This window comes from Anolis sagrei, chromosome 5 (genome assembly GCF_037176765.1).
Source record: "Anolis sagrei isolate rAnoSag1 chromosome 5, rAnoSag1.mat, whole genome shotgun sequence".
Classification (NCBI taxonomy): domain Eukaryota; kingdom Metazoa; phylum Chordata; class Lepidosauria; order Squamata; family Dactyloidae; genus Anolis; species Anolis sagrei.
In genome coordinates this window covers 158360486-158378774 of record NC_090025.1, presented here as the reverse complement: position 1 = coordinate 158378774, position 18289 = coordinate 158360486, and the positions used below count along the sequence as shown (strand labels likewise).

General features: G+C 41.8%; 1 protein-coding gene across 5 annotated transcripts in view; it reads right to left on the bottom strand.

Annotated features, from left to right (window-relative positions):
• ARHGDIB (Rho GDP dissociation inhibitor beta) overlaps positions 1-18078 on the bottom strand; it is a 33701-nt gene extending 15623 nt beyond the window's left edge. Inside the window, exon 1 of one of the 5 annotated variants that reach the window (XM_060777210.2) lies at positions 17968-18078. The gene's annotated coding sequence lies outside the window, so the exon portion shown is untranslated. Of the gene's footprint in view, positions 1-2880; positions 3064-17959 lie in introns of those variants that run through there. The other 4 variants (XM_060777209.2, XM_060777213.2, XM_060777211.2 and 1 more) reach the window with 4 other exon arrangements.
• Positions 18079-18289: the final 211 nt, after the last annotated feature.

The following is an 18289-nucleotide window of genomic DNA, read 5'->3' as shown; positions in this document are numbered from 1 at the left end:
GGTTAAAACCCGGAACCTCAAGCCATGGCTGATAACGAATGAAAGACTCCCCACTGGGCACACAGAAGAATTGCCGACTTGGAAGGCACTAAACAGACAGCGTTCTGGCACCACGAGATACAGAGCTAACCTTAAGAAATAGGGCCACAAAGTAGAGTCCACAACAAGTGTGGAGAAGAGCAAGCCACAGACCACCTATTACAATGCAGTCTGAGCCCTGCCACATGCACAATGGAGGACTTTCTGATAGCAACAACAGAGGCACTCCAAGTGGCCAGATACTGGTCAAATGACATTTAGTATAATACCAAGTTTTTTTAAACTTTGTGGTTTTTAGATACATTACAACTGTACCTACGGTTTGCTTATGATACAATAAATAAAAACACCCTTCTTTGTTGTTGTTTGCCTTGAAGTTATTTCCAATTTATAGGGACCCTAACACAACTTATTACATGGTTTTCTGAGAGCGTGGGTCTCGCCCAGAGTTACCCAATGGGTTTTCAAGGTTGAACAGAAATTTGAATCCTGATGTAGTCTAACACCCAAACCCCTGCGCCATATCAGGATTCCCCTCTCCTCTCACTTCCACATCCTTTACCCAGTTGAAATCAGAGCGTAGCAATACAACAAGAGATGCCAACACTAAATATCAATTTATTTATTGTACTGTTTAGAACCTTCTCTGCTGCTAGCAATGCTCTCAAAATGACTTACATAGCAACAGCAAGAACAAAAACAAAAACAGACAATCTTGCCTAAAAGGACTGAAATCTGAAAAGAAATTAAGGAAACAAAAACCAAGAATATCCATGCACATATTCCTCTTGTTAACAGTTTATAGTTAGCATTTTTGGCTTTTATAAATTTCTCCATTGGTTCAGTGTTCTTTATCCAAAATTCCAAAGTACTCCAAAATGGTCTAAACTGGTAGTTAACAGAGTGACACCTTTTCTTTCTGATGGTTCAATACACACAAAATTGGTTTCATGCACAAAATTATTTAAAAATAGATATTTCATTTTTTTAAAATAATCTGAGACCCAAAACACTTCTGGTTCCAAGCATTTCGGATAAGGGATACTAAACCTGTACTAGAAATCAGAAAGACTTGCTACTCGTGAGGCTGGGCAATTTTGTGCATGAGCAAATTCCTCACTATTTTTGACACTGTCAGTGATTCAGGGTTCTTCTTACCTGAAGCAGGAACAGAGCAGACAGTTAGCAACCAAGCCTTTTCATGATTTAATGCATTTCTTGTGTGGGCCCTGGTAATAATTCTCGGTGGGAAATTCAACCATAGGCCAGTAGCTGACAGTTCTACCTTTAGGGGTGCATTTATACCAGGGTTTCTCAACCTGGGGGTCGGGACCCGTAGGGGGGTCGTGAGGGGAGTATCAGAGGGGTCACCAAAGAACATCAGAAAACACAGTATTTTCTGTTGGTCAAGGGGGTTCTGTGTGGGCAGATTGGCCCAATTCTATCGTTGGTGGGGTTCAGAATGCTCTTTGATTGTAGGTGAACTATAAATCCCAGCATCTACAACTCCCAAATGCCAAGGTATATTTTCCCCAAACTCTGCCAGGGTTCACATTTGGGCATATTGAATATTTGTGCCAAGTTTGGTCGAGACCCATCATTGTTTGAGTCCACAGTGCTCTCTGGTGAACTACAACTCCAAAAGTCAAGGTCAACGCCTACCAAACCCTTCCAGTATTTACTGTTGGTCATGGAAATTCTGTGTGCCAAGTTTGGTTCAATTCAATTGTTGGTGGAATTGTTGGTTCCATCTGAACATGAGGAAGAACTTCCTGACTGTGAGAGCCGTTCAGCAGTGGAACTCTCTGCCCCGGAGTGTGGTGGAGGCTCCCTCTTTGGAAGCTTTTAAACAGAGGCTGGATGGCCATCTGTCGGGGGTGCTTTGAATGCAATATTCCTGTTTATTGGCAGGGGGTTGGACTGGATGGTCCATGCGGTCTCTTCCAACTCTATGATTCCTAGGATTCTATGGTGGAGTTCAGAATGCTCTTCAATTGTAGGTGAACTATAAATCCCAGCAACTACAACTCCCAAATGACAAAATCAATCCCACGTCCCCAACCCCACCAGTATTCAAATTTGGGTGTATTGGGTATTTATGTCAAATTTGGTCCAGTGAATGAAAACACATTCTACATATAAGATATTTACATTACAATTCATAACAGTAGCAAAATTAGAGCTATGAAGTAACAACAAAATAATTTTATGGTTGGGGGTCATCAAAACAGGAGGAACTGTATTAAGGGGTCGCGGCATTAGGAAGGTTGAGAACCACTGATTTATACTGTAGAATGAATACAGTTTGACACTACTTTAACTGCCAGGGCTCAAAGCTAGAGAATCCTGGGATTTGTAGTTTGGTGAGGCACCAGCACTTTGGGGCAGTGAAGACAAAAGACATTGTCAAAGTACAAATTCCAGGATTCCATAGCCTCAAGCCATGGCAGCTAAAGTGATGTCAAACTGCATTAATTCAACTGCATGCTAGGAATTTTAAAAAAACAGGTTCTAAATCTGATCATACAAACAAGATTCAAAATAGGGTTTAAGTGGTTGCTGGCATGCAGGAAAACCTCAGCTTTGCATCCATCAGCCTAGCATTATTTCTGTAACAAAATGTTCCACACACTTATTCACTGTGCAATGCAAGCGGCTTCTTTTAGAAACAAGCACCCCCATTCCTACATAAAACAAGAACCATCATGATCAAATTCAACCTCGATCAATAATACCCCTGCAATCAAAAACAATCAAATATTCCATGCTGCAACTTAAAGGGAATTCTAGCCATGGAGCACATAGATAACATTTAGAAAGCAAAGCAATCAAGAGAAATACCTGAACGGAGCCTATAATGGAACATTTAAACAAAGCCACCAAGGGATCCAGCTGCAAATATCATGCAATTTCTCAACTGCACAAGACTCAAAATAGCTGTGACCAGGTCCTATTTCTTTGCAGGAAGGAAGGAAGGAAGCATGTGGCTTGTTCTCATGGCAACTCATGCCCTGGCTGGAGACTCTGAGGAGGAGGAGGAGTAGCAACCCAGCACTGAGACTTCCCCAAAAAGGGGAGGAAGAAACACTGGGCTCAATGGGCAGTGACTTTCCCGGCAGTAACCTAACCTGGAGATCAATGTGCGACACAAGAAGAACCAGTCCGTTAACATGCTTTCATACCCGGAAACAAAGAAAGAAAAAGGAGTGATGATGAAAAGATGGAGAAAGAAAGAATTTATATGCAGAAAGATTAAAGGAGGAATAAGGAAGTGCATTGAAATAGGAGACATTCAGGAATCAGAAGCGATGAGAAAGGAAGAGCTACAAGAAACAATAATTGTCTGGATTTGCAATGGGAGTGCTTTATGGCCAAAAGAAAGACACCAGAGCAAGAAAACATTAGCCACATACTCCGACAAGACATTTTGGGGAAAATTAGATTATAATTACCTTAAATGAATAATGGTCAGGATAAGAGCAAGAAAACACTGGCTGTATATTTTCACAAGACATTTGGAGGAAGTTTAAATGTACTAAACACTCAAATTATAATGGCCCTAAATGCAACCTATCCTAATTTTTCCATTTCTGCAATAGAAATGAACCAAACAGATGTCAGATTTTTTTTCTCACATCACAACACACTATGAAGGAGAAAATAATTTCTTGTGCAGATGCTATCAGTTCTACTGAACACGATCGGCCTTCTGTATCCACAGATTCAACCATACACTGCTTGAATTTTTTTAAAAATCGCAATCGAAATCATAGATGTGTTGTTGAAGGCTTTCATGGCTGGAATCACTAGATTGCTATGAGTTTTCTGGGCTGTGTGGCCATGTTCCAGAAACATTTTCTCCTGACATTTTGCCCACATCTATGGCAGACCTCCTCAGAGGAGTCCTGGCATATATGTGGGTAAAATATCAGGAGAAAATGCTTCTGGAACATGGTCATACAGCCCAGAAGATTCATAGCAACCCAGAAATCCTAGATTACACTCACTAAAAATTCTAATTGCAAATCCATTGAATACTGTAAGACCACGAGAGTTCAATTGTATCTTAATGAAGTGTCCCAGGAAGTAAAGAGTGAGGCCAGACAATTTCAGTCCCATTCATAAAAGACAGGCAGATCAGCCTGGGTTGACACTGAATGTTGGCTGTTAAGAAAGAAACTGTAGTCAGCCATGAAATTTGCTCAGATGTGTCCATCTGCTCTGATTCAAGCTAAGATGTTGACTTAGAAAGAAATATGAAAAATGTATAAAATTAAAGAAAAAGATTATGTCACCCTAACTTGGCCTGGACTTGAAATAGCAGCAAAGAGTAAATTCGACTATATTTTGGCATTCTGTAGCAGGAATATTAAAGGGACAGAGATTTTCACTTGATAGACCAATCTCAGCCAAGGATTGGGGAATTACTATCATGGTTTATTTGCTTTAACAGACCTATAGAGAAACAGCACTTAAGCTGAGATCCATTGTGTATTGAAGACCCTCTCCCCAGTGGCCACCAGATTCTGAAAAAGAGGTAGAGTGTATCATTAAAGGTGTTGAAGTTCAGCCCATGGTGGTGTCTGATATTATTGTTAATGGGGATTCTGGGCCTGAGATTTTAAGTCCTGAAACTGAGCAGCCTGTGTCTTCAACTAGCCAAGGCCACATGCCAGAGGATGTAGTGGAGCCAATCTCTACGAAAAGGAGTTCAGAGGCTGAAACTCCAGATGCCAAGAATAATGAGCTTCAAGATAATGGTAACGGGTTTGTTGATAGAAGACCTAGTTTTAGCAGAAAAAGAATACGAAGGTCACGGATCTTATTAGAAAAGAGACCCATATCTGAATCTCCTGTGAAAAGAAATGATTTTTGAGGTATATTAGGGAGGTCAGGGGTTTTGCCCAGCAGTCTGGTCAATGTTAATATTTGAGGCAACAGCTCTTGCCAAGGGAATTACAGTTCCATGCTGTTGCACTCCAGGACAGGAAAAAGCCCTCTGATTTTAAAACACACCACACACTGAGTGAAGAAACAAATCCTTTTTATTGAAGCTTAGTAAAATAGCCAGTAGAAAGAAATACTTGTAAGAAAATAGGAAAGTTCCAACAAGTAAAAGGTCAGTAAAATGCAGTAACCCAAATCAATGTCCACAAAAGATATAAAAGCAATCCAAGACAATATTTATCCAGATAGGAATCAACAGGATGCAAAGACAATCCAAATGCTGCTAACCAACACCAAAAGGCTAGAAGTATCCACAAGAACAAGACCCCTTAAACAGGAGTTCCACGGCACATGAACTTGATTTCCAAACGATGCCTGATCTAACAGGTTTTCCCGTGAAGCAAACCTTATATCCCAAAACCCAAAAACTGGTTTCGTTTTCCCCCACCCTTGACTCTTATCTGATGAAGCCTTTCGGAGCGACGTAAACCTTGAGTTTGTTGTCGTTCCTGGCTGAACTCCAGCCGCCTATTTTTCCACTCCCTTTCTGGCTGCTCATTAAAATTTCCAGGTGTCTGTTTCCCAAACCCAATTCTCGAGAGCTCACAGAGAGAGGGAGTAAACCATCATCTCTATGCCAGGATGAGGAATATTCTCATGAGAAACTGCCCATTGCACTGGGGCCTCTCTGTCATTGTCTGGAAGAAAATCATTGACCAAACCATCTCCATCTTGCACCTCAGCCTGGCCACTATCATTTCCCACATCATTGCCCACATCAGAAGCATCATGATCACCCTGGAACACCAACACAGGCTGATTCCCAACACATGCTCTCGTTCATGTATCTTGCTTCCAAGTTTGAAGAATTGTTCCTATATTCTTGTATTGGATACTATGCTGCCTTGTATTTTCTGGTTTCGTTTGTATTCCTGTGCTGGATGTTCTGCTATTTTGGGATTCCTGAATACTCTTGAACCCTGTGGACTAATTTTGCTTATGGACTTTGAAGTTCTACTACTTTTGCTGAACTACTTTTTATATAATCTTCAATAAACTGCTTTGCTGGTGTAACTTGTTCTGGAGTGTGGTGATTAAGCACAGAGGTGATTTCCTGGCTTGGAGTGCAACAAAAAGCTTCAAGAGTGAAAAAGAACCTGGGAAGATTTCTTACTAGCCAAATTATTTTTTAAAAATATCCTGGGCTCCTCTTTTGGTGGGCTTGTTTACACATATAAACAATACCTGCCAGGTACCACTTGGATGGAAATTGGCAATAGTGGCTCCAATATATATAAAAAGGGGAGTAAAAAGAATGCCAGTAGTTATAGGCCCATTAGTTTAATAGATATTGCTGCCAAAATTTATACTAGGTTCCTACTAAGCACAGTTGAAAGCTAGGTAAATGAACAAGGCATCCTTGTGGAAGAACAAGCTGGTTTTAGACCAAACCAATCTACCATCCATAACTGTTTTATTCTGAATCATTTGATTGCCAAATATGCCTCTAAGAGGAGACATTTGTATGCTGCCTTTATTGACTTCTTTGCAGCATTTGATACGGTGAACAGAGGTATTCTGGAATAAGTTGTCTGCCCTCAAAACTGAACCTAGATTGTTGCTACTGATCAGAACCTTATATAAAAGTACCTGTTTGGGAGTACGGTTTGGGGTAAATTGACCTATGACAAGCAGTATCAATACATATAAAGGTGTAAGACAAGGGTGCATTTTAGTTCCAATATTATTTAATCTTTATAACAATGACCTGCCTGGATTAATGAAGGACCCTGTAGCTCTTATGCCTAAAGTCCTAAATACATACTGTAACACTTTGCTATATGCTGATGATATGATATTACTACCATACGTACAAGTTGGGCTTCGTAGGTTGTTAAGAAGACTCAGCTCCTGTTGCCAGGATAACTCCTCTAATCATCAACAAATCTAAGTCAAAAATAATGTTGTTTGGAAAGACAACAGAGACACAGATGGCGATTAGATAGTTAAGTTATAGAAAAAGTGAAAACCTTCCCTTATCTTTGAGTAACTTTCTCCGAGACTGGTTCTTGGACATATCATCATTAAAGCAGCTCAATCAGAACAAAGCCTCGCCTGAATTTAATTCTTAAACTAAAAACACATAACCACCTAGGTACCTTAATCCCAATAATTAAAGTATATGAAGCTAAGGTTACACCTATGTTTTTATATGCAGTAGAAGTATGGGCCTTAAGTTCCATCTCAGTAATAGAACAAGCACAATCTCAGCACTTGTGAAGCATACTGGGAGTAGATAAAAGGACCTTAGCTGCTGCAATGAGAACCAAACTGGAAATATACACAATTTATGCACAGTCCAAACTTAGAATGTATAATTACTGGTGTAAAATCAATGTAATGGAGCCTGAAATGGTCTGTGCAGACGGGGCCTGAGAGAGAGTGATTTGCCAAAGTCATCCAGCAGGTTTCTAAGGCTAAGTGACAATGTGTACTCTGACCATTTGTAGTCCAACTCTCAGACTACTACTTTGCACCAAATCTCACACATTACTCTAAAAGAAATTTACTACCATTAAAAGATTCACATTCAAAAGACATATCCCCAAATATGACCATACCACATGTTCCAATAAAAAGCACATCTCTCAGTTTAGTAAAGCGCATACTTCCAAAGCAGAAAAGCAAAATGGCTGGAGACACATAAAGAAAACAGAAAAAGACCACTGAGGGTGCTTCCAGACAGCACCAAATTATGGGTTTTCCATGAGGGGCAAAAAAAAAAACTGGGGGAGGGAAACCGGGACCTGAGAGCAGGCCCCCCAAAGACCTGTTGGTCCTAGGATTTCTGCCTGCAACTTCCAGACTTGCTGCTTCATTATGAGATTTTGTAGCCCGCAAGATAGCTGCCACAGGACGTCTGCCAGAAATTTCTGCTTTAAAAAAAGTTAAACGCGCACATGTGAATATGTGCAATGTTCGTACGTTTGTTCTTGGGTCATACATATCTGTTCCTCATTGCTTTTATCCTGAAAAGATGGCAAAAGTTGACTAGAGGGCGAAAACTTTGTCCTGGCAAGAGAACCTTCGTCCTCCACACATTTAATGAAGTTTGGGGCACACAAACAAAATTTGTGGAGTAAGACCACGACTTTCAAGGTTAGGACTACACTAGTAAACAGGAACTGACACTTTCAAGACAGGAACAGAAATTTGTTATCATTATTATCATTCAGAGGCTCCCCGAAAACATGGGAGGACCTGGTTGTGGGAATATTTCAGTTGTGGGAATATCCTGATTGTGGGAATATTTCAGTTGTGCGGATATCTTGGCTCCCTTTTGAACCGGGAGCTCCTGAGATAAAGATACTGTGTGGGTGGCCCCTGAATGAGCTACAGAGATTAAACTGAGACGAAAAGGTGCTAAGAGAAACCAGGAGGTATAAAGGGGTAGAATGAGAAAATAATCACATACACAGGGCACACCAGCAGCTTCTTTTATGAAAAAAGATGTTGTCGCTCTTCTGCGCCCACCTAAAATGAAGCAATTGATCACAGTCCTGTCTGATTCATGGAGGCTGACAATTGCAGCGTGTCTCCTTTGCTTCCTCAATCCCCTTCCCACTCACTTTTTAAAAGAAAATACGAAAGGAGAGAGAAAGACCACATCTTCTAAAAAAAGATATGGTGGATGGCACTCCTTCTTGGCAGAATTACTTTTGTCTGCCATCATCATCAATATATTCTCCTTGCTCAAAGAAAATTCAGGTAAAGGTAAAGGTTTTCCAATGACATGAAGTCCAGTCATGTCTGACTCTGGGGTGTGGTGCTCATCTCCATTTCTAAGCCAAAGAACCGGCATTGTCCATAGACACCTCCAAGAACATGTGGCTGGCATGACAGCATGAAGCGCTGTTACCTTCCCGCTGGAGCAGTACTTATTGATCTACTCACATTTGCATGTTTTCGAACTGCTAGGTTGGCAGAAGCTGGGGCTAACAGCGGAAGCTCACGCCGCTCCCCAGATTCGAACCTGCGACCTTTCGGTCAACAAGCTCAGCAGCTCAGTCATTTAACCCACTGCGCCACTAGAAAATTTAGGAACCCTCAATTTGGGCTCAAAAGGGTCTGAAGGCAGACAGCCAGTACCACTTACTTTCAGTTCGAATCCAGGGAGCGGGATGAGCTCCTTCTGTTAGCCCCAGCTTCTGCCAACCTAACAGTTCGAAAACATGCAAATCTGAGTAGATCAATAGGTATCGCTCTGGCGGGAAGGTAACGGTGCTCTGTTCAGTCATGCCAGCCACATGACCTAGGAGGCGTCTATGGACAATGCCGGGTCTTCGTCTTAGAAATGGAGACGAGCACTACTCCACAGAATTGGACACAGCTGGACTTAATATCATGGGGAAACCTTTACCTTTACTATACCTGAGGTTATGAAATAATTTCTCGGGCAGAAAGAAGTCATAAGTGGAAAAGGCTTAAGAAGCCCCACTCTAGTAGTCTCTAGGGACTGCAAAACGTATTGTGCTTCAAATCAGATGGGGCACAACAAGAACCAAAAATAAATATACAGGATGCATGTGTTTGCTTGTACACCGTCAAGTTTAGCAAAAGGCTCTACCAGCAGGTTTCACTTGCCCTTTAATTTTCTAACAAAGCATGTGGTTTGGGGGATGTTAAAAACAAAAATTATTCCTCTCTATCTCTTTCTTTCTTCCCCATTCTTTCACTCTCTGTATCTGCTTCCATCTCGGTAGCTCTTCTTTGTTAGCACCCAGGATTTTAAATTGTTTCCATAGTACCACCGTGCTTCAGTATTCCCAGAAAAGAAACAAAGGATTTGGATTCCTGAATTGTGCTATAAAGAAAACACTGGTTTTAAGAAGGAGAAAAGACTTAACTTGCGACTGCTGGTTGCAATTTTACAACACACGGGAGGAAGAAATCTCTCTTCCCTTTAAGTTAATGCTTAAGAAATTAAACAGAACGAGTACATGGCATTCTCATTATTCTTCTGTTCCTATTATAATGAGCTCTTTGCTGGACAAAAAGTAGGCCCTAGCTCTATCATTTTCTTCCCCGATATTTAATTTTTCTGTCTTAAGAATTGATGAGGCAGTTACTATATTCATCCTCCAAGCAGGCCAGCTGAAGTATAGAATTACAAATTTCATTATATTGCAGATGGAAGAGCATGAGAAAGACGTATGCACAAACAGTGCACACAGAACAATTTTACCTCCTAATAGTATATGTTCTTTAATTTTATATTCAACTAGCTGTCCCCTGCCATGCGTTGCTGTGGCCCAGTCTGTGTATATATGTTTGTGTATATGTGTGTTTGTGTATATGTGTATAGACACTGAGAACTAGGAAGCCCTGGCCTGTGAGCGCTCCAGCTGGAGGTCAGCTGTGACCAACAGTGCTGTAGAATTTGAAGAGGCACAAATGGAGGGCAAAAGAGAAACATGCAGAGAGGAAGGTGCATCAAGCCAACCTCGACCAGGATTGCCTTCCACCTGGAAACCAATGCCCTCACTGCAGGAGACGATACAGATCAAGACTGGAGCTCCATAGTCACCTACGGACCCACCCTGGAGGATTATCCTACTCGGACAACGAGGGATTACCTAAGTAAAGTAAGTAGGTAAGTATGTGTGGTTTTGTGCATGCGTTGTAATGCTTTTTGTTTGTTTGTTTTTTGACTTTTTAAGTCCGTTCTGCTGTGTTTTTCAGTGTTTTTCTGAGTGATGGTCACTCGTTGGCCTGATAGGTGTATTGTGTCCGAATTCGGATTCAATTTAGTCCAGTGGTTTTTCATAGAATCATAGAGGTGGAAGAGACCTCATGGGCCATCCAGTCCAACCTGCATTTTGAGTTATATTAATCCCACAAATGAACTTTACCTTTTTATTTATATAGATATCTGAATAACTAAGAAACTAGATCCTATCCGAACTTGGTGAGCTCTAGTTAGAACACTAGAGCCTCGTTTATCCAACAGAAACAGGCCGGCGGAACGTTGGATAAGTGAAAATGTTGGATAATAAGGAGTGATTAAGGAAAAGCCTATTAAACGTGAAATTATGTTATGATTTTACAAATTATGCACCAAAACATCATGTTTTACAACAAATTGACAGAAAAAGCAGTTCAATACACGGTAATGTTATGTAGTAACTACTGTATTTATGAATTTAGCACCAAAACATCGCAATGTATTGAAATAGCTGTGGATCTAGGCAGAAGGCAGACTGCATTGGATGATACAGAATGCTGGATGAGCGAAGATTGGATAAGCGAGACTCTACTGTACTGTATTTTCCTTAAAACATTTCCTTGAATGTTTTGTTGAAGGTTTTCATGGACAGAATCATTGGTTTGTTGTGAGTTTTCCAGGCCGTATGGCCATGTTCCAGAAGCATTCTCTCCTGTCGATTAATGTCATGGTGTCTGCTACCGGGACCTTGGTAAACAGAGACACCACATCAAAGCTGATCACTTTGGCATTGGTGTTGAGTTTGAGGTTGCTGATTTTTTCTATGAAGTGGGCCGAGTCCTTGATGTAGTGCGTAGTGAACCCAATATGGGTTTGCAGCTGTGTGGCCAAAAATGTTGCCAAATCGTATGTGGGAGAGAATGCTTCTGGAACATGGACGTACAGCCCTGAAAACTCACAACAAACTTTCCTTGAATGCAGACATAGTGATGGAGCATGCCTCCCCTGTTTTATCCCTTTTTGCCATTTTTAAAACACAGCAGCCATGCAAGGAAAAACACAGTTCGCAATCAGAAAAGAGTAGGATAATCACTCTTTTATTGGCTATTATGTTTACACAGCCATTGTCCTCTAGACTTCTAGGGGGCATCTGAACTGTATAATTAATCCATTTTGACAGCACTCTAACTGCCATGGTTCAATGGTATGAGATCCTGGGATTTGTAATTTGGTGAGACACCCGCACTCTTTGGCAGGGTTGCCAAGATCACAGCACTGAGCCAAGACAGTTAAAGTTGTGTCAATTGGAATTCATTCTACCTTGTAGATGCACCCTAGAGTCTCTCCATTTAAGATGTGGAGTAATAGAGCCCTTTTTAACTGCAGCACTCAGATTGTGAAAATCCCTCCCTGTAGAGGCCCAACTGGGTTCCTCCTTTTATTGATCTCCTGGCATGCCAAATGCTAGGGCATTTTCTGGGCTGCATTCCTTCTGCTTCTATTTATACTGTGTGTTATGGTTTTTATTGGGTCGGAATTTGGGACTGTATCATTCTCATTTCCTTATTTATTGCTGTAGCAGAATAGGCAGGGGAAATCCTGTGAAAGGTTTTTTTTTCCCACCAGGGGCCCAATGTACACAGAATTAGCACAGGATGGATCCCGCGATTAGGCTGATTTTCATGAATGGAGAACAAGGTCTCAGGAGGGATCTACATTGCCATATAAAATCCAGATAATCTGCTTTGAACTGAATTATATGTATTTATATATCCCATGTGGATTATCTGCTTTGATAATCTGGATTATTTGGCAGTGTAGATCCAGCCTTAATGATACAAATTGAATATCCCTTATCCAAAATACTTCGTACCAAAAGTGTTTGAGATTAAATATTTTTTAGTTTTTGGATGACCTGTACTTTCACATCTGTGCATAGCGAAATATTCAGCAGATGGGACTCAAGTCTTAACATAAGATTTATTAGGAGCCCCTGGTGGCGCAGTGGGTTAAACCCCTGTTCCGGCAGGACTGAAGACCAACAGGTCACAAGTTTGAATCCAGGGAGAGGCAGATGAGCTCCCTCTATTAACTCCAGCTCCTCATGCGGGGACATGAGAGAAGCCTCCCACAAGGATGATAAAAACATCAAATCATCCAGGCGTCCCCTGGGCAACATCCTTGCAGACGGCCAATTCTCTCACACCAGAAGTGACTTGCAGTTTCTCAAGTCGCTCATGACACAACAAAAAAAAAGAGATTTATTTATGATTCTTACATACCTTTAGCAAATAGGCCGAAGGTAATTTTATATACAATATTTTTAATAATTGTGTGCATGAATCCAAGTTTGTATACTTTAATCCACCAGAAAGCAAAGGTGTCATCATCTCAGACACTCATGTAATCAGTTTGGAGAAACGTGGATATTGGCCTTCTGGATAAGGGATGTTCAGCATCTATTGACAGTACACAGCATAGTGGGGAAATGATACATGTGGAATTTCTATTGCTTGTGGAAAGAAAGAAAGAAGGGAGGAAAGAAAGAAAGAAAGAAAGATGGATGCCACTTTTGCAAACTTGATGGTCACCACTTGCTACTCCACCTTAAGAGGGAAACATTTCTGACTGAAATCTCCTTCAAAAGCAAGACTACCATTCCTTGTGAGCCAAACCCAAGAGTGCAACCCCTTCCCAAGGCAGCAAGAGGAGTCAAGCCAGACCTAAGTGCATGTGCCTCTCTCTGCAGATGCATCTACACCAGAACTTTCCAAACTGTTTGTTGACTCATTCATGCGTCAGCTCCAGAGTGTAGGTGTGTCTCTCAGACATAACAAGAGATGATAAAAATCTTGGAAATGTATGTGATTATCTTACAAACCATTTTTTTAAAAAAATCAACAAAAGGATTTCATGAGATATGTTGAGTACCTATCCATTTATGTATATGTCCATATCTCTTCTATGGTGTTGGCTTAACCTCCAGTTTGCTAGTAAACTGAATTCCTGTGTTGCGAAATAATGCATGTTTAAAAATGAAATGTTTAGACAACTTTGATCTACATGGTAGAATGAGAAGGAGGCAAGCCTAAGGTTGCAACTACACTGACACTTTAACTCCCATGGCTCAATAACATGGAAATAACATCTATATAAATAAAAATGTAATGTTCGTTTTTGGGATTAACATAACTCAAAAACCACTGGATGAATTGCCGCCAAATTTGGCCACAAGACACCTACTAACCCAAGGAGTGACCCTCACTCAAAAAATTTTATTTTGTCATTTGGGAGTTGTAGTTGCTGGGGTTTATAGTTCACCAACAATTAAAAAGAATTCTAAACTCCACCAACGATGGAATTGAACCTAACGTGGCACACAGAACTCCCATGACCAACAGAAAACACTAGAAGGGTTTGGTAGGCATTGACCTTGAGTTTGGGACTTGTAGTTCATCTACATCCAGAGAGCACTGTGGCCTCAAACAATGATGGACCTGGACCAAACTTGACACGAATATTCCATATGCCCGAATATGAACACTGGTGCAGTTTGGGGGAAGTAGACCTTGACAATTGGGAGTTGTAGTTACTGGGATTTATAGTTCAACTACAATCAAAGAGCATTCTGAACCTAATCAGGGATAGAATTGGGCCAAACTTCCTGCACAGAACCCCCATGACCAACATAAAATGCTGTGTTTCCTGGTGGTCTTTGGCAAACCTTTTGACACCCCCTCACAACTCCCTCCCGGGGTCCTGACCCCCAGATTGAGAAATGCTGCTTGAAGGCCATCCAGTCCATCTCCCTTCACCAGGGCAAGAAAACATTAAAGCCCTCCTGACAAAGAGCCATCCAGCCATAGATAGATAGACAGATAGATAGATAGATAGAGTATCATAGATTTGAAGGGACCCCTAAAGAAGGACAATGATATGTTGCATGTTCCGGAGTAGGCAAACCAAACAATCTCTACATCAACACTGACAAAGAAACAGCAAGAAATACTGTTTACTGACAATCATAAAGAAATTATATATATTAGAAACCAACACTTTCTAATTACTTTATTTTCCAGATCACCAGACTGGGTCACAGCATCGCGTGACAGGGGATGGCTAGTTTACTATAAATCTCTGCTGTGTTTATTTCAAGGTGTGTATTTTACATGATTTAATATATGTATAGTACTGAATGTTTTTATATGTTTTCTACTATGTTGTGCTCTGCCTTAAGCCATGAGAAAGGCAGCTAAGAAATAAACTGTATTATTATTTAACAGACACAAAACGCAGTATGTCACAGCTAACGAGATCTATATGCTATATACATCACATAGTCCTAGACGCTTGGGAAGTGTCCAACTTGTGATTTTTTATACGAAATCCAGCAACTGTATTATTATTATTATTATTATTATTATTATTATTGCGGAATTGTGCTAGTTGTAGTTTCACAAGCTCTTTAGCTTTCTTTTAAAGAGTGCTGGTGCCTCACCAAACTAAACTGCTGTGAATCACTAGCATTGAACCATGGCACTGCAAGTGGTGTCATTGATTCTCTAATGGTAGAGTACATGTGTCAAACTTAAGGCCTGTGGGCCAAATCCAGCCCACCATGCTATATTATGAGGCCCTCCAGATGCTGGACTACAGCCTGCAATTGATCGCCTTGATTAGCACTGAACAGCCTTGCAGCTTCAGTGCAACAGATCCCTCAACCTCTGAGGATTCCTGTCATAGATGTGTGCGAAACGTCAGGAGAGAATGCTTCTGGAACATGGCCATACAGCCCAGAAAACTCACAGCAACCCAGGCTGCAGTGTGTTCTGTTTAATCAAGACAGTGGGGTTTGGATTGAGATACAAGGCGTGTGGATAGGATGCCTGGCTTTAAAATGTCCTTTCAGCTTTCCCCAACCTCTGAGCCACAAGTGCAGTTGGGTTGCAATTCCCATTATCCTCAGCATGGTGGATAATCAAAAGCTATGGAAGTTATGAAGACATGTTAGCCATGTATAAATATGTGAAGGGAAGTCATATGGAGGAGGGAGCAGGCTTTTTTTCTGCTGCCCTGGAGACTAGCATGCGGAACAATGGCTTCAAACTACAGGAAAGGAGATTCCACCTGTACATGAGGAAGAACTTTCTGACTGTGAGAGCTGTTCAGCAGTGAAACTCTCTGCCCCGGGATGTGGTGGAGGCTCCTTCTTTGGAGGCTTTCAAGCAGCGGCTGGATGGCCATCTGTCGGGGGTGCTTTGAATGTGGTTTTCCTGTTTCTTGGCTGAATGGGGTTGGACTGGATGGCCCATGAGATTTATTCCAACTCTATGATTCTATGTAAATAAAAATTATGGTTGGCCCTCAGTATCCACGGATTCTTCCTCTATGGATTCAATGTCCCTTTGAAGCAAGGCAACCATAAAACTGAATTGACCCTCAATGAAAAGGGGTGTAGTAAAGGCACCCTGGGGCTTGCCTCCTTCCAGGCAGAAGCGGATCCTGATCTAAAAATAAGGAAGCGGAGCAAGAGAGAGCTAAGGAGAAAGAGGCCCCTGGGGTTTCAATGAATGATAGGAGAACTTCAGCACAGGAATCATAGAATCACAGAATCATAAGAGTTGGAAGAGACCTCATGGGCCATCCAGTCCAACCCCCTGCCAAGAAGCTGGAAAACTGTATTCTAAGCACCCCCGACGGATGGCCACCCAGCCTTTATTTAAAAACTTCCAAAAAAGGAGCTTCCACCACACTCTGAGGCAGAGAGTTCCACTCCTGAACAGCTCTCAGTTAGGAAATTCTTCCTAATGTTCAGGTGGAATCTCCTTTCTTGTAGTTTGAAGCCATTCTTCCATGTTCCTAGTCTCCAGGGCAGCAGAAAACAAGTTTGCTCCCTCTTCCCTATGACTTCCCCTCACATATTTATACATGGCCCTCATCATGTCTCCTCTCAGCCTTCGTGTCTGAAGGCTTAACATGCCCAGCTCTTTAAGCCGCTCCTCATAGGTCTTGTTCTCCAGACCCTTGATCATTTTAGTCGCCCTCCTCTGGACACATTCCAGCTTGTCAACATCACCCTTCAATTACGGTGGCCAGAATTGGACGCTGTATTCCAGGTGTGGTCTGAGCAAGGCAGAATAGCGAGGTTGCATGACTTCCCTGGATCTAGACCAGGGGTCCTCAAACTTTTTAAACAAAGGGCTGGGTCACAGTTCCTCAAACTGTTGGAGGGCCAAATTATAATTTTAAAAAACATGAATTAATTCTTATGCACACTGCACATATCTTATTGTTAGTGCAAAAAACACTTAAAAACAATACAATAATTAAAATGAAGAACAATTTTAACAAATATAAACTTATTCGTATTTCAGTGGGAAGTGTGGGCCTGCTTTTAGCTGATGAGATAGCATTGTTGTTGTTGTTGTGTGCTTTCAAGTCGTTTCAGAGTTGGGTTGACCCTGAGTGAGGGCCGGATAAATGACCTTGGAGGGCCATATCCGGCCCCCGGGCCTTAGTTTGAGGACCCCTGATCTAGACATTTATGCAGGCCATCATGTCTCCTCTCAGCTTTCGCTTCTGAAGGCTAAACATGTCCAGTTCTTTAAGCCGCTCCTCATAGGGTTTGTTCCTGAATAACATCCTGGAACCCAAATTGGGTAAAACCGAATAAGCACTGAACACTATATTAAAAAATATATGGTTGGCCCTCTGTATCCACGGATTCTCCATCCGTTTTGGAGGCAACCATAAAGCTGATGTGGCCCTCAATGAAAAGGGGTGTAGTAGAGCCACCCTGGGGCTTGCCTCCTTCCAGGCAGAAGCGGATCCTGATCTAAAAATAAGGAAATGGAGCAAGAGAGAAGGAGAGGGAGAAAGAGGCCCCTGGGGTTTCTATGAATGATAGGCAAGCTTCAGCACAGGAATGGAATTTTCCACTGAGTCGGGTGCAAAAGGAAATGCAGACCGCGGATACGGGGGGCCCTGGAGGAGCTACCAAGCTTGGTCCCTCTAACAAGCTCCTGGAAGGAATGCAACTTTCTAGGAATGCTTCCATTTTCCCTACGGCTTTCCTCCTCCTCCTCTTTGCCTTGCATCGTGCTCCTTTGTGGCTGAGCCCCTTTCTTCTCTTTCTTTCTCTCTTTCTGCAAAGCTTGATTCCCCCCGCATCCGCCTCCTTTCCTTCCTTCTCCCTCGGCCACCCACTCTCTCTTTCTCTCTCTTCCCCGGGATGGAGGGACCCCCTACTTACTTACTCACTGGCTTCCTTCTCCTCCGTCCAGGGTCCTTCCCTCCTTCTGCTTGGAGCTTTTTGGCAGTTCAAAGCAGGAAGGAAGTTGCTTGAAAAAAAAATAGTAAAAAAAATCAGTCTTGAAGAGGAAGCCCGGGGCTGCGGTGTGGCTGCTTTTTCCTGCCCTGCGCACAACACAGGCATCTTCTTTTATTTTTTAGTCTGTGCTAAAAAGAAAGAAAAAAAAATCACCTTCCTCTACCAAGGATGGCACAAAAGAGCCATTCATTTCCTCCAAAGTGGTTCCTGCCTTGTTCTTTCTCTCCTCCTTGTTATGTGATAGGCAT